At 44.0% G+C, this 13,786-nt stretch overlaps 1 protein-coding gene across 10 annotated transcripts in view; it reads left to right on the forward strand.

The window, feature by feature from the left end:
* The window catches only part of STON2 (stonin 2), a 190,842-nt gene that overhangs the window by 8,902 nt on the left and 168,154 nt on the right, over positions 1 to 13,786 (forward strand). For 2 of the 10 annotated variants that reach the window (XM_063645519.1, XM_063645524.1), the window contains exon 2: positions 8,009 to 8,248. The exons of the other annotated variants lie outside the window; for them this stretch is intronic. The gene's annotated coding sequence lies outside the window, so the exon portion shown is untranslated. The remainder of the gene's footprint in view (positions 1 to 8,008; positions 8,249 to 13,786) is intronic. 10 annotated transcript variants of the gene reach the window in all.

Genomic DNA, 13,786 nt, shown 5'->3' on the forward strand with positions numbered 1-13,786 from the left:
AGATCTAGAAGCTATGCCCTGAGTCACTGTGGTATCTGGAAGCAAAAGGAAATGTGCTCTGAGGAGTTAACAGGGGCTGTCTGTGCACTCTGGCCACACCTGGGAGATGCCTGGTAGGAGGAAAACTGCTTTTGTTTTTGCAGGGTCAGTTCACAGTATCAGCAGGGCAGTCAAAGCACACTTTTTTCTCTCTCTTTTTTTTTTTTCCCTATCTCATCCTTATTCTTTTTGTTATGATGTCTAAAAAGTTGGTGAGTTAGGGAGTGAGGATCTGAGTAAATCCAGCATGTTTCTCAGTCACCACCCATCAACCTAATTGGCATAGGCGGGGCTGTGCTGTCTGCAACACAGCCAGCTCCTCCAGCTGTGCCATCCATCATACTGAGGCACCCTGGAGCGCACATGCTCTGCTTCCGGTTGATTTTAAGTTCCCGATTTCCTGAGCAGGCCTTGGGGAGGCAGTCCCAAGGAGTTAGAGTTGTTTGCTGTCGCATATCAGACTCCTGTCTGGGTGACTTGGCTGGTCACAGCACAGTTCTCCTGGGCCCAGGGATCTCCTGTCATTTGGTTGCCATTTTCCTATGAAGAGGGTAGAGAGTATGCACCCAGTCAGATCAGGCACTTTGCAGAGGTGGGTCCTGGCTATAAGAAAGCCAGATAAGAGTGTCGGTTCATTTATACATGTATGTTTCTACTCATAAGAAAACAACTCACGAGGCAAAAAAGTACATCTCGTGGATGGAGCAGGGCAAAGTGGTTACAAGTACAGACTCTGGAGCCAGACTGCCTGGGTTTGAATTGTGCGGTTTCAGGTAAGCTATTTAATCTCCCTGAGCCTCAGTTTCCTTATCTCTATAAAGGGAACCTACTTCATAGGGTTATGAGGATTATATGATAATTTAATTAAATGAGCAGTAAAGCACTTTGACATCAATGTCTGAGAGATGAGAAGTGTTACGTAAGTGTTTATCAAATAGCACATAAAAATAAAGCGGTAGGTGAATATCATGGTTTGTAGGTTATACAGTGATGTGTTAGACAAAGCTTATTGACTACCTCACTTAAGGTACTCACGGGGAGTTATGCTCAAATGAAGTCTTATGAAGTGTCCTAGGGAAACTAGCCATTTTAAAGAATCGTGAGAAATATGTATGTAAACTGCCTTTTTGTAAAATGAACATGAGAGAAACTGTGTCAGAGGAAGAGAGAAGACAAGGTTAGATGACTTGATGTTTCGGGTGAGGGGGACTGGCGGGGTAGAGTGCCATCATCTTGGATGGGAAGGGTTCCTGCCACAGTAATTTCAGGGAAGGGAGAGTCGCTGGTCAAATCTGGATGCGTTAAGTGTGAGAATCGTTTTAGATGTTGAAGTGAAGATGCTCAGTGGGCACCAGGAGAAGTCAGGTGAGAAGTCAAGGCTGGAAGCATCTGTGTGGGGGTCCCTAGCTTATAGATGGAATCTAAAGCCGTGAAGGAATGAAGGTATTTAACAGCTGGAGAAGGGGTCCTAGGGTTGAATCAGGGGGCATTCCAGCTCCATTGGGAAATTCAAGCTGGCTCGAGTTTTCTAGTTTGTGCTTTTCTTCACTTTGCCAGTGTAAAATGAGGTATGGACCCATCAGCATTTTCTTTGGGTGGTTTTATCATTTGAGCTCTATAATGCCATGGTTAGGTGCCTGAGTTAAGACTAGGGTCGGATACCATTTGACCTCTTACTATCTTTGTGCCCTTGGGCAAGTTACTTAGTCTCTGAGACTCAGTTTCTTTGCCTGTGAGATGAGAACTGGTGGTTAAAAATGCCCATCTCATAGGTGTGAGGGCGCAGTAAGTGCGACACTGATGCTACGAAGCTGTTCACCACTGTATGTCTTGAAAGATTCTCACCGTTCATGTAAATTTGTTAAAAGTGAGGAGTGGTGACAGTCACACATGTTTAAAGCCCTTTGAATTTTCCCTAAGCTGAAAACCGCATTTTGTTTGTTTGTTTGTTTTTTTGAGACGGAGTCTCGCTCTGTCGCCCAGGCTGGAGTGCAGTGGCGCGATCTCGGCTCACTGCAAGCTCCGCCTCCTGGGTTCACGCCATTCTCCTGCCTCAGCCTCCCAAGTAGCTGGGACTACAGGCGCCTGCCACCACGCCTGGCTAATTTTTTGTATTTTTTTTTTTTGGTAGAGATGGGGTTTCACCATGTTAGCCAGGATGGTCTCCATCTCCTGACCTTGTGATCCGCCCGCCTTGGCCTCCCAAAGTGCTGGGATTACAGGCGTAAGCCACTGCGCCCAGCCAGAAAACCGCATTTTAATCAACTTATATTGCTACTGTTTTTCTTCTTTAACAAAAAATAATAAAAGAGAGAGGTCAGGGAGATACTGTAGTAACTACACACATATGCCAGCGACTATGTTTTCTCTGTAATTGAAACATTACATCCAATGATCAGATCTGGCTTCTATATGTGATAATCGCTACAAGAATCGCAGATGCTCAAGCATTCAGAGATATGAAAACTGAAACACAGAACAAAAGAGATACCACTGGATGACAGTGTTTTAGTATTACGTATAATAACCTCATGTTTGCGCTTTGCCACCATGAGCCAGGTAAGGAGGTTCTCTCACTCTTCCCTAAGATACTAACCAATCTTCCCTACTAATTTTTTTTTTTGACGGCGGAGTTTCACTCTGTCCTCCAGGCTGGAGTACAGTGGCATGATCTTGGCTCACTGCAATCTCTGCCCCCCGAATTCAAGTGATTCTCCTGCCTAAGTGATTCTCCTCCCAAGTAGCTCGGATTACAGGTGTGAGCCACCATGCCCAGCTAATTTTGTATTGTTAGTGGAGATGGAGTTTCACTTTGTTGGCTAAGCTGGTCTCAAACTCCTGATCTCAGATGATCCACCCTCCCCCTCGGCCTCCCAAAGTGCTGAGATTCCAGGCGTGAGCCACCGAGACAAGCCTTCTTTACTATTTTAAATCCAAGGTTTACACTTGGTTGGAAAATTCCTCTCATCCATTTTATTTCACTCAGCAAATAATAATATTCTGAATCTATTTCTAAAACACTCTCACTCTCAAAGCTAAATAAGAACCCAGAGATGTGGAGAATCACATTCTGAAGTCTTGTCACTCCATCCTCTAATTATTATGTCTGCTGTGTTTGCATTTATGGTTTATATGCTTTGAATTTGTAGCTTTTCTGTTTTGCAAGAGTTACTGTCAGTGAGACATCTACCGAAAGAAATACTGCTATTAGTGGTGTCAGGACCAAATGTATATAACAGTGTGGTGTATTTCTAAATCCCTGCTGTGGTTTTTGAGAAACCATCTCTAGATGGGTGTGGGCGATGTGAGGACTGAAAGAAAAAATCTTTAGAAACAACAAAGCAGAAACATTAATAGGAAAGAGCTTCCAGTGATTAAATTTTTCTTTTGGTCTTTCAGATTGAGGAAGTAAGGAGAATAGACATACATGGTGGGAAATTTCCATCAACTTGGAAAAAACAATAGAATACATAATTCTTAGCCACTGAGATGAGAGCCCAGGAAGTCACAAGGCCAAAGGATCCTGTCCCATTTGTCTGTGGTGACAGCCTCTCCTCCCACTATAAGGAATGCCTTACCCTTAAACAATGGAAGTGTCCCTGAGAAGTTGAAGAAATGCATGCTGATGGAAGTTTTTAAATCAAATCATTGTAGATGTACCCCAGTGATTATACTTTTCTGTATTTTCCGTTTTTTTTTTTTTAATGAGAGTGTATTCTGTTTATAATAAAAACACAAATCAGAAAAATTTTTTTTTTTGATATGGAGTCTTGCTTTGTCATCCAGGCTGGAGTACAGTGGTGTGATCTTGGCTCACTGCAACCTCAGCTTCCTGTGTTCAAGCGATTCTCCTGCCTCAGCCTCCCGAGTAGCTGGGGTTATAGGTGTGTGCCACCACTCCCAGCTAATTTTTGTATTTTTAGTAGAGATGGGGTTTCACCATGTTGGCCAGGCTGGTCTCGAACTCCTGACATTAAGTGATCTGCCTGCCTCGGCCTCCCAGAGTGCTGGGATTATAGGCATGAGCCACCACGCCTGATTAGGAAAAATAAAAGAAGGAAATAAACTAGGAGTGTGGGGATGAGTGAGTTGTCACCATTGAAAGGTGCTCATTTGCTCACATTTTATACTGTGAGAATTCTTTTGTCCTGCAAGCTGTGACATTTCATAACATACTTGCTCTCCACACTTAGAATTTACTTTAAACATAGGGGATGTCAGTAGTGCATTTCATGTATCAAAACCTCAGACTCCACTCTACCAAAGCAGCCAGGCCTCAGTCAACAGACATCGACTCTCACACTGTGCCAAGCCCACCCAGTGTGTCCTGGTTCCTTGTGGCTGTCCCTGGCAGTTGGAGACACCCACATGCCCTTGCCTTCAGTCAGCAGACACAAACTTGGGATGCGTCTGTTTCTTGTTTGTGAGAGGCCTGGTTCACTAGGATAACATCATGATCAGCCAGGGGCCCCTGTGCAGTTGCCCCATGAGGCCACTGCAGCAGCCTGCGTTTTAACGTTTGGCCAGGCTGTTTTGGTTTTATGCCCATGCGTCTGTTTTGTTGGGGGAAGAGGGAGGGGAAGGATTCTCAGAAAAGGGAAGGACATATCCTCTGCTTTGCTGAAAACGGAAATAAGGAATTATCAGTTCAGGGTCAGTAGAAGCCACAGTGCCTGGCTTCCTTCTGCTGGGCTCCTCTGGAATAATTTTGTTTTGTTTTGAAAGGCCCGAAAGCAACTTGAGCCAGATAAGTTGTTCTAGGGTGACAGTTTTTAGCAGGGAGTCCACAGATCCCTAGGACTTTGAGAAGTGTGTCTGTGAAGTGCCTTAAATTATAATTAATGTTGCATGTATGTGTATTTTTCCAGAGATGAGAGTCTCTGGCTTAAATTATAACTCAAAGAGATTCAGAGAGCTATAATTTCTTGTTTAAAGGCTAAGAACCAGTTTCAAGGAGAAGCCTTCAGGTCTGAGTTGTACATCTTGGTCTTGGCCCTAACTTGAGAACTCTTCCCGATTGGTGACTTGTGTATGTAGTGATAATATCAAGAAAAGTGTGCAGCGCACCTTAGGTATACCTATAGAAGGTCATGTTGCAGGAAGATGAAGAAGGTTTCACTTTTTCAAGTGCTGGAAAGCTGGAAATCTAGAAATCTTTTTTTTTTTTTTTTTTTTTTTTGAGACAGAGTCTTGCCCTGTCTCCCAGGCTGGAGTGGGGTGGCACCATCTCGGCTCACTGCAACCTCCGCTTCCAGGGTTCAAGTGATTTTCCTACCTCAGCCTCTTGAGTAGCTGGGATTACAGGTGCGTACCTCCACACCCAGCTAATTTTTTTGTATCTTTAGTAGAGACAGGGTTTCACCATGTTGGCCAGGCTAGTCTTGAACTCCTGACCTCGTGATCCGCCCGCCTCAGCCTCCCAGAGTGCTGCGATTACAGGCGTGAGCCGCCACGCCTGGCCTGGAAATCTAGAAATATTAGGTGGACCCACAGAAACCCATGCACTTACTGAAGCCCATGCTGCAGAAAGATGAAGGTTTCACTTCTTCAAATGCTGGAAAACTGGGCATCCAGAAATCTGTGACCTCTGTCCTAATGCCTCCTATTCTCTCCTTTCTCAAGCACACTCAGAGCTCCCTTAATATTCTGTATTATCATAGTATTGACTAGTTGGAATGAACACAAATATCTCTTTTACCTGGTGTCTCAGTGTGTTTGTGTTGCTGTTAAGGAACACCCGAGACTGGGTAATTTATAAAGAAAAGAGGTTTATTTTGCTCATAGTTCTGCAGTTGTACAAGAAGCATGGCACCAACATCTGCTTCTGGTGAGGGCTTCAGGTTGGTTCCACTCAGGATGGAAGGTAAAGGGGACCCAGGTGTGCAGAGATCACATAGCAAGACAGCAGAAACGAGAAAAAGGAGGAGGTGCCAGGCTCTTTTCAACTTCAGTTCTCGCAGGAACTAAGTGAGAACTCACTCACTCCTGTGAGAATGGCACCATTCATAGGGATCTGGCCTCACAATCCAAACACCTCCTACCAGTCCCCACCACCAACACTGGGGATCAAACTTCAACAGGAGACTTGGCAGGGCCAAACAAAGCATGTCCAAATCAGAGCACCTGATCTTCTGCTGAGTTCTAAGATAATCCAGGCCCTCATGATGGTGACAAGGTAACACATTTATGAGGAACTTCCTCCAAGTGGCTGTTTATCCTGTGCCAAACACAAATGACCTTCCCCAGGGTTCCAGCCTTGGTTCTTGTATTTCCGCTTATTCTGAGTGACCCAGTCCAAGTCCCCAGCTTCCCGTGGCCTCTCAGTCTGTGTTTTTAGCACTCATCTCTCTTTTTCTGAGCTCTTAATCTGCCTATTTAACAGGTCCTAAAGACAACATCTCTGTGTGGTTGTCCCACAGGCCCATCAAATCACTGGGCCTAATGCTAAGCTCATCACCTCCCTTTTATCTCCCAACCATTCTTCCTCTTGAAGTCCTTATCATGGCAAATGGTACAAAAATTGATCCAGTTTTCCAAAGGTTTTTTTCATCCACCTACGGCATCTTTACTTCCACAATCTCAATGAGTCCAAAAAAGATTCTATCCCCATATCTTGATAACATTACATCCTAAATGGCTGTAAAAACACCTTTCCTCTCTATCCCCCATCTTGTGATGCCTAATCACTCTAATTACTAGCTGGTCTTTTCACTGTCCGGTTGATCTCTCTCATTGCTTCCAGAATAACCTTTTTCTAAAAAACAAATTGGGTCATGTTATTTCCCTGCTTAAATTGTTTAATCGATCTCCACTGCCTTTATGACAAAACCCAACCTTCTTGGCATGGCCTACTGGGCCCTGTCTGACCTGACTCCTAGCTCTCCAGCCTCCTGTCTTACTCTTCTCCTTCTGGCTCATTGCTTCATCAAAGTAAATCACCTATGGTTCAGAAAACATATCTTTTTATTCATCTTCTGGACTCAGTAGGGGCATAATACATTTTTAATGAAGCTGTTTTGAGTGGAGGCCTTGAAAAAACTATTACACTTCACATTCCAAGTCGGGTAACAAAAAGACATCTTCATACCGTCTCAGTGCTTCATCCCATCCCTGCCCCCTGACCTATTTCTAACATTAATGCTGAATCTCAGGCCATCCTTGAACATGAACCTCATTTCCGAGCCTCTCGTCCTCCCTTCACATCATGCCTTATTCATCTCCAGATCCCACCCTGTCTGTGACACACACTGCAGGGGTTGGGGTCAGTGATGGGTGATGTTCAGGTGTGAGGTTAGGGAGGGGGCAGGTCTGGGGATGGACGTAGGAATCAGGGAGGTTGCATACACCCTTTGGTAGCAAACAATAGTTTTGCATGTTAACGTGAGTGGTTAAGCATGGCTGAGTGCAGTGGTACCCTCTTATTGACCATTTTGTATTGTCATGCTTTGTTCCTATAGATGCCATCCTGCCAGCCTGGAATGCCCATTTTCTCCACCAGTGACCCCTGCCTCACAGAACTAATTTCTATTCATCTTTCAACCAGTTGTTACCTTCCCTGTTATTCTTCAGTGACCCCAAATTGGGCTAGGTGTCACTCCTGTGCACCCATCGCACTGCTACATTCTCCTGAAGTTGCCCTGATCATACCATACTGTGATTATTTATTTGCCTGTCTCTCTCTCCAAGGCAGGGGCTGGATCTTAGTCCTCTCTCTGTTCTTAGAATTTCACAAGAACATCCCTAGCAATAGGAGATGCTGAATAAATGCTTATTGAATGAATGAATGAATGAATGAATGGGCAATGTTCTGTGACAGACTTCTAAAAGCCTGCAGAAACTCCATGAGCATAAATAACCCAGAGTCCAACAAGACCTATTAGATCATCTCTTTATATTCTACACATGTGGCATTGCATACCAGCATTGATTCTTATCCAGATTTTAACTTTCCGTATTCGCTATCTCTTAGGTGCATCTCAAGCCCTCTTAGCCCTACCTGTCTCTGGGCCACTGAACTGAATCATTCTGCCATCCGAGGCTACTACTGCAGGTCCTTTGACTACTTCAGGACTCAGATGAAGTACCACATTGAAGGGTGTGGAATCTGGATTTCTCATCTGCTGCTAAAGGATCTAGAAGATGCACCCCCAAAATGTGGGGAGTTGGGCCAACATGGTGTGAACTGCAACCAAAGGGGAATAAGAGACAGGTGGGTGCTGGCAGGTACATTTCCTGTCCAAGCACCAGCCCCTCCAATGAAAAGTTTTGAGGTACCTTAGTTCCCAACAGCCTCTCTGACCCAGCAACAAGCTGATTCTTGTGAAGCCATGGCCAGTTTAGGTCCACTCCATCTTATGTTTGCTTTCCCTATCTCACTTCTCTTCTCTTACTTGGGTTTCCCTGGGATTGCTGTAAGACACTAGTGTAGAAGCTTCGCCTCAGGCTCTGCCTCCTAAGGAATCTGGCCTAAGACATGTTCACACCTGCCAGTATTTCCCTAGAGAATCATGGGCCAGTGGAGGTGGAAGAGGGAAGAACAGTATGCATCAGGTGGTCTCTAGAGCATGGATGCAGCAGGGCTTGCCTGGAAGTTCAAGGCTTCAGCCGTGCATCCGCTGTCCTTCTCTATGCAAGTGAGTGGTGTTGGCCACCCTCATTTAGGGGAATTGGGCAGATGGATGCATTAGTAGAAAAAGATCCATCATTTAGAACCTGTGAACTAGTTCCTATGGAGGCTGACCATCTGTTCCATAATTTCCTGTTTTTAAAAATCCCAATTTAAGAAATTAAATACATATATATATATATATATATATATAAACTTTTATGTCAGTGATACAGCTGTGAAAATAGATCCTTAACAATATCTGTGATGTATTCTGGGTTTAAATCCTAGCTTTGCCACTTACTACTTGTGTGACCTTGAGAAAGTTGGCCAGTCCAAGCCTTAGTTTCCTTATCTGGAAAAGAGTCATTAGTAATAGCAGCTTATATCAGGATGTTGTTGTAAAGATGGGACAAGATAATGCATTTGTAGGCCTCAACACAGTACTGTATAGAGTAAGCACTCACAAGATATTAGTTATAGCCATTAATATTTTCTCTTTAAAATACAATTTGAGAATGATAGAGTGTTAATCCTAGTATAGTAAACAAATTTAAGTTTAGAGTTTTTTTTTTTTTTTAATTTGTAGAGCTTAGAAAGGTTTTATTGAGATTTTAAGAGGTATTTTCTTGGTCTGAAACTTTTTTCTAGGGAATCAAAATCTCAGACCCAGTTTTAATCTTGCGAAAAAGGGTGGGAAGGCATGATAAAAAGCTTCTATGGAAGTGGTGTTTACCTGCCAGGTATTTTGTTTTATTGGAAATGTGTGAGAACCACGTGGGGCTTGAGACTACATAAGTGTATTTCCTATCTTCCAAATATTTTTAAGGTCTTTGCAAATAACTTTATATCAATCCCAAATTAATAAATTTGTGGAAACAAAAGCAGAAAGGTTTTACATTTGTGCTGTGGTCATTCAGAGAATTTGTGGCAGAGAAGATCCGAGGAACTAGCCTCTTGCCCCTTACCTGAGGCAAGCTTCAATCTGTGCCAGGTAAACAGAAAAGTACTTCCTCCAGGGAAGCACATAATCAGGATTAACAATATGTATGCTGGTAACTTTTTGCCTTTTTTTTACAAAGCTGTATTAAGAGTCATTAAGCTTTAAACTATAATCCGGGTTTATTATTAACTCCTTGCAATCAAGCTTCCAGTTCAACTGTTCTACTTTATTCTACAAATGCTTGTCGCTTTCTAATACGGTTTGGCTGTGTCCCCACCCAAATCTCATCTTGAATTCCCACGTATTATAGGAGGGACTTGATGGGAGGTAATTGAATCATGGGGACAAGTCTTTCCTATGCTGTTCTCATGACAGTGAATAAGTCTCACGAGATCTGATGGTTTTATTAAGAGGAGTTCCCATGCACAGGCTCTCTCTTTGCCTGCTGCCATCCGTGTAAGATGTGACTTGTTCCTCCTTCCCTTGTGCCATGATTGTGAGACTTCCCCAGCCACGTGGAACTGTAAGTCCAATTAAACCTTTTTCTTTTGTAAATTGCCCAGTCTTGGGTATGTCTTTATATGAAAACGGACTAATACACTTTCTTTCTGTGTAATGGCACTGAGCACTAGAAATTCTGCCAGGAAGGATCCATCCCTCCAGAAGCTAAACTCTGCAAGCTTTCTGAAGTCACCAGCGACCACCCAAGGCCCTTATGTCTCTCCTCAGCAGTTGACACTAGAGAAAACTTCTTTTTCAAAATTCCCTCTTGCCATCATAACCTGGAGCCCTCTGGTTTTTCTGTCTCTCTCTCTGCCTGGCTCTGTCACCCGAGGGTCTAACTTCTCCCTCCCCAGCCCCACTCCCTTATGTAGGCATGCTCCAAGAGTCAGTCATCTTCTGTCTTTTTACTTCCCCTATTGATAACCTACTCATTCCCTTGGCTTCGTACATTGTTTTTTCTTGGATGACTCTAAAATCTAACTTTTCACCTGTAATTTTTCTCTAGACACCAAATCTAGATTTTCACAGTCTTTGCATCTCAACATATCCCAAAAACTTATTTCCTATCCTGTCTCCAATTAATTGCACAGTTAAAGGGACCACTGCTAGTTTCCTTAGGGTATGTATTGAGGTCTTCTCTGCCCTTACCTCAGATACTATGGCACTACTATTCTCCTGTCACCCAAGCTTAATTGCTATTCCCTATCACTGTTGTTTCTTCTATTCTGTTGAGTAAACAACAAGCCCGAGGATTCCTGTGGCTATAAGGTGTTTTCTCTACTTTGATCTTTTTGCCCAGTTAAGGTTTTCTCCTGAACATTCAACATTTCTTTGCTTTTCTACAGTGTGGATGGTGATGTGGGAGGGCCTGTGCTGTTGCAGAGCGGGGGGCCGGCGGGGAGGCGGTGAATAGCTCTAGGGGGAGCATCAGATAAGAGAACTTCGTTTATATCACATTGTATGTGAATGGCACCTCCTGGAGTTGTGCAACACAGTGCTGTGGGAGTGTAAGCATGCAAGGGATGGAGTGTCACGGAGTCCTTTTGGGATGCCAAAGACTTGAGTGGCAGGAACAAGTTGAAGGGAGTTGGCAGTTCAACCCAGAAGGAAAGTTTGATTTTTACAAAAGAGGAAGAGGGAAATAGTTTTTCCTCTGCGTCAGCTACCTGGGGAATAAAACCCTGTGTTTTTCTAGACAGATCTGCATTGAGCTGACTTCATTGTAGAGCTACCCACCAAGCTTGAGATTTGTGGCCTGGAGCTCTGTTTTCCTCTAATCCTTGTTATTCTTGGTATAGAAAGTGTTGGCAGGAGCTTTAAACATAAAGGTTTTGTGTGCCTGCAGCTCTACTGATAAATTAGGATAAAACCAGACCCTCACGTCACAACTGGACTCCCTTGGATATGGTTTTCCTATGGTCCAAAGAGGTTGGTCATAGCTTTGGTCACAGTGCTGCCTCCTGTTGACTGAAATGGCCCAGATGACTTGGCCACACCAGCAGTAGGACACGTTGGCTGATGCTTATAGCAGTAGTGTCCTCTGTTCAGGGGCCTGTGGAGCACCCAGACAGGCAGGTTGCCACCTTCCACTGCACAGACTGTGTGGTACACACTCTTCGTGGGCATGGCTCACATAGATGACCATGGGAATGGGCCCTGAAGTTGTCCACTGTGTTGACCCTGCCTCCGGTACCTTCTCTCACTACTCATTTCTAGGCCAACCAATGCCTGGCATTGAGCCAGCTAGGCTCTTTCCTGTCTCAGGCTGAAGCTCACACCACTGCTTCCTTTTTTTCCCCAAATTTCTAAGGTCTCCTCCTCCTTTGCACTTTCACTTCCTGAATGCCATGACCACAGGAATGAAATCAGCAAGTTCTTGTTCTCTCTCTTGACCAGGCTAACTCCTCCGAACCTTTATGGGTAGAAATAACGATGGTAATAGATAGCATTGACTGAGTGCTTATTATTCATGAAAAGGTTTACCTGCAGCATCGTACAGAATCTCTGAGGTAGATACTACTAGATGAAACTCAGGCTTAGAGCGTTTCAGAGACAGAGATGTTCCGTGACTAGAGTTAACAACGGGGGACTTGGCCTGCTGCCTGAAGAGCTTGTGCTCTGAAGGGTATGCTAGGCATCCTCCTAAGACTCAGGTTAGATACAGCCTCTTCCAGGAAGCCTCTGTGGGCTCCCCACACCCTGCCCCTGACCTTTGGTCATGCTCCTTAGTAACCTGTGCTGTCATGCAAGCTCAGGGCCTCTCAGAGGTGGTGGAGAGAGACCTATGTTCCTTGCTTTTTCTGAGTTCCCAGAATATTAAAAACTGAAGAAGCTCCAAGACAGGATTAGAAAAATACTATGATTTTTTTGGATATATTTTCTTCTCTGATTTGACCAAATTAAAACCTTAAGTGTATAATCATATACATAGAAACCCACAATGTAATATAATTTTGCTATGTACAAGGCAGCTATAGGAGTTACAATAGATTTTTTTTTTTTTTGAGATGGAGTCTCACTCTGTTGCCAGGCTGGAGTGCAGTGGTGCGGTCTTGGCTCACTGCCACCTCCGCCTCCTGAGTTCAAGTGATTCTCCTGCCTCAGCCTCCCGAGTAGCTGGGATTACAGGTGCGCACCACCACACCCAGCTAATTTTTGTATTTTTAGTGTTATATCCCTAACATCTAGCAGAGGGTCAGGGCTTGGCACATTGGCGGCTCTTAATTTGTCTTGGTTGATTGAATGAATGAGTCAATGAATTGTCTGTGAACAGTCTCAGACATCAGAAAGATTTTAGTTAGAATCCCAGACTACTCTTTACTACTCTCTGACCTTGAGCACGTTACTTAAACTCTCTGGCCTCAGCTTTTGTCATCTCTGAAATGCTGGTGTTATTAATAATAGTACCTACCTCATAAGGTTGATAAGAGGAACAAAGGAGGTAATGTACCTCATCTATAGGATGGCAAAAGTGAACTGTCATGAACAGTGCTTGGGTCCAGGGCAGGGGTGGTAGGAGGCAGGTCATGGGCATCATTGTCAGTAAAGTGAGAGCCACTCCAGCTGCTTCCCTTCTCTGTGCCTTTGTGTCCCCTACCAGCCATAGAGAAGAAGGACTGGTGATCGTAGGAGAGTCTCCAAAGCACCTGACTTTGTTCCCAGAGCCCTTAGCCCCTTTCCACATTCTGCCATTTGATGGACAACAATGAGCAGATCTTACCTTTTAAATAACACTCTGCAGCCCAGCAAGCATCCTCACCCACATCAGGCCACCAAGCATTCTCACATTCTTAAATGAAGTAATAATCTCATTATCTCATTTATAATTATTATTTCCTTTAATAATTACTCTTTTAATCAATATTAAATGGCCTGCGGTGTCAGGAAATTCCTGCTCTTGTTGTATCATTCGTGGCACCTTCTCCTCCCCTAGTGGCAGGGTTATCGTGGAGGACATTTGTTCTTGTATTTGCTGAGTTCTTTGGCAACATCTTCATTTTTTTTTTCCACATCTAGTATTCAAGGAATCTTATGGAGAAAAGCCTCATTTCAAACTTTTCTGTTTCCAAGTGGCCAGATAGAGAGTGGGCTGCTTGGTCCAGGACCTCTAACACGTGCGTGCCCTTGTATTGAAGAGCAGGGCACAGCAGCACTCACTATCTGGGACTCCACCTTCTTCTCTGTCCATTTGGAGT

Source organism: Symphalangus syndactylus, chromosome 8 (genome assembly GCF_028878055.3).
Source record: "Symphalangus syndactylus isolate Jambi chromosome 8, NHGRI_mSymSyn1-v2.1_pri, whole genome shotgun sequence".
NCBI lineage: Eukaryota > Metazoa > Chordata > Mammalia > Primates > Hylobatidae > Symphalangus > Symphalangus syndactylus.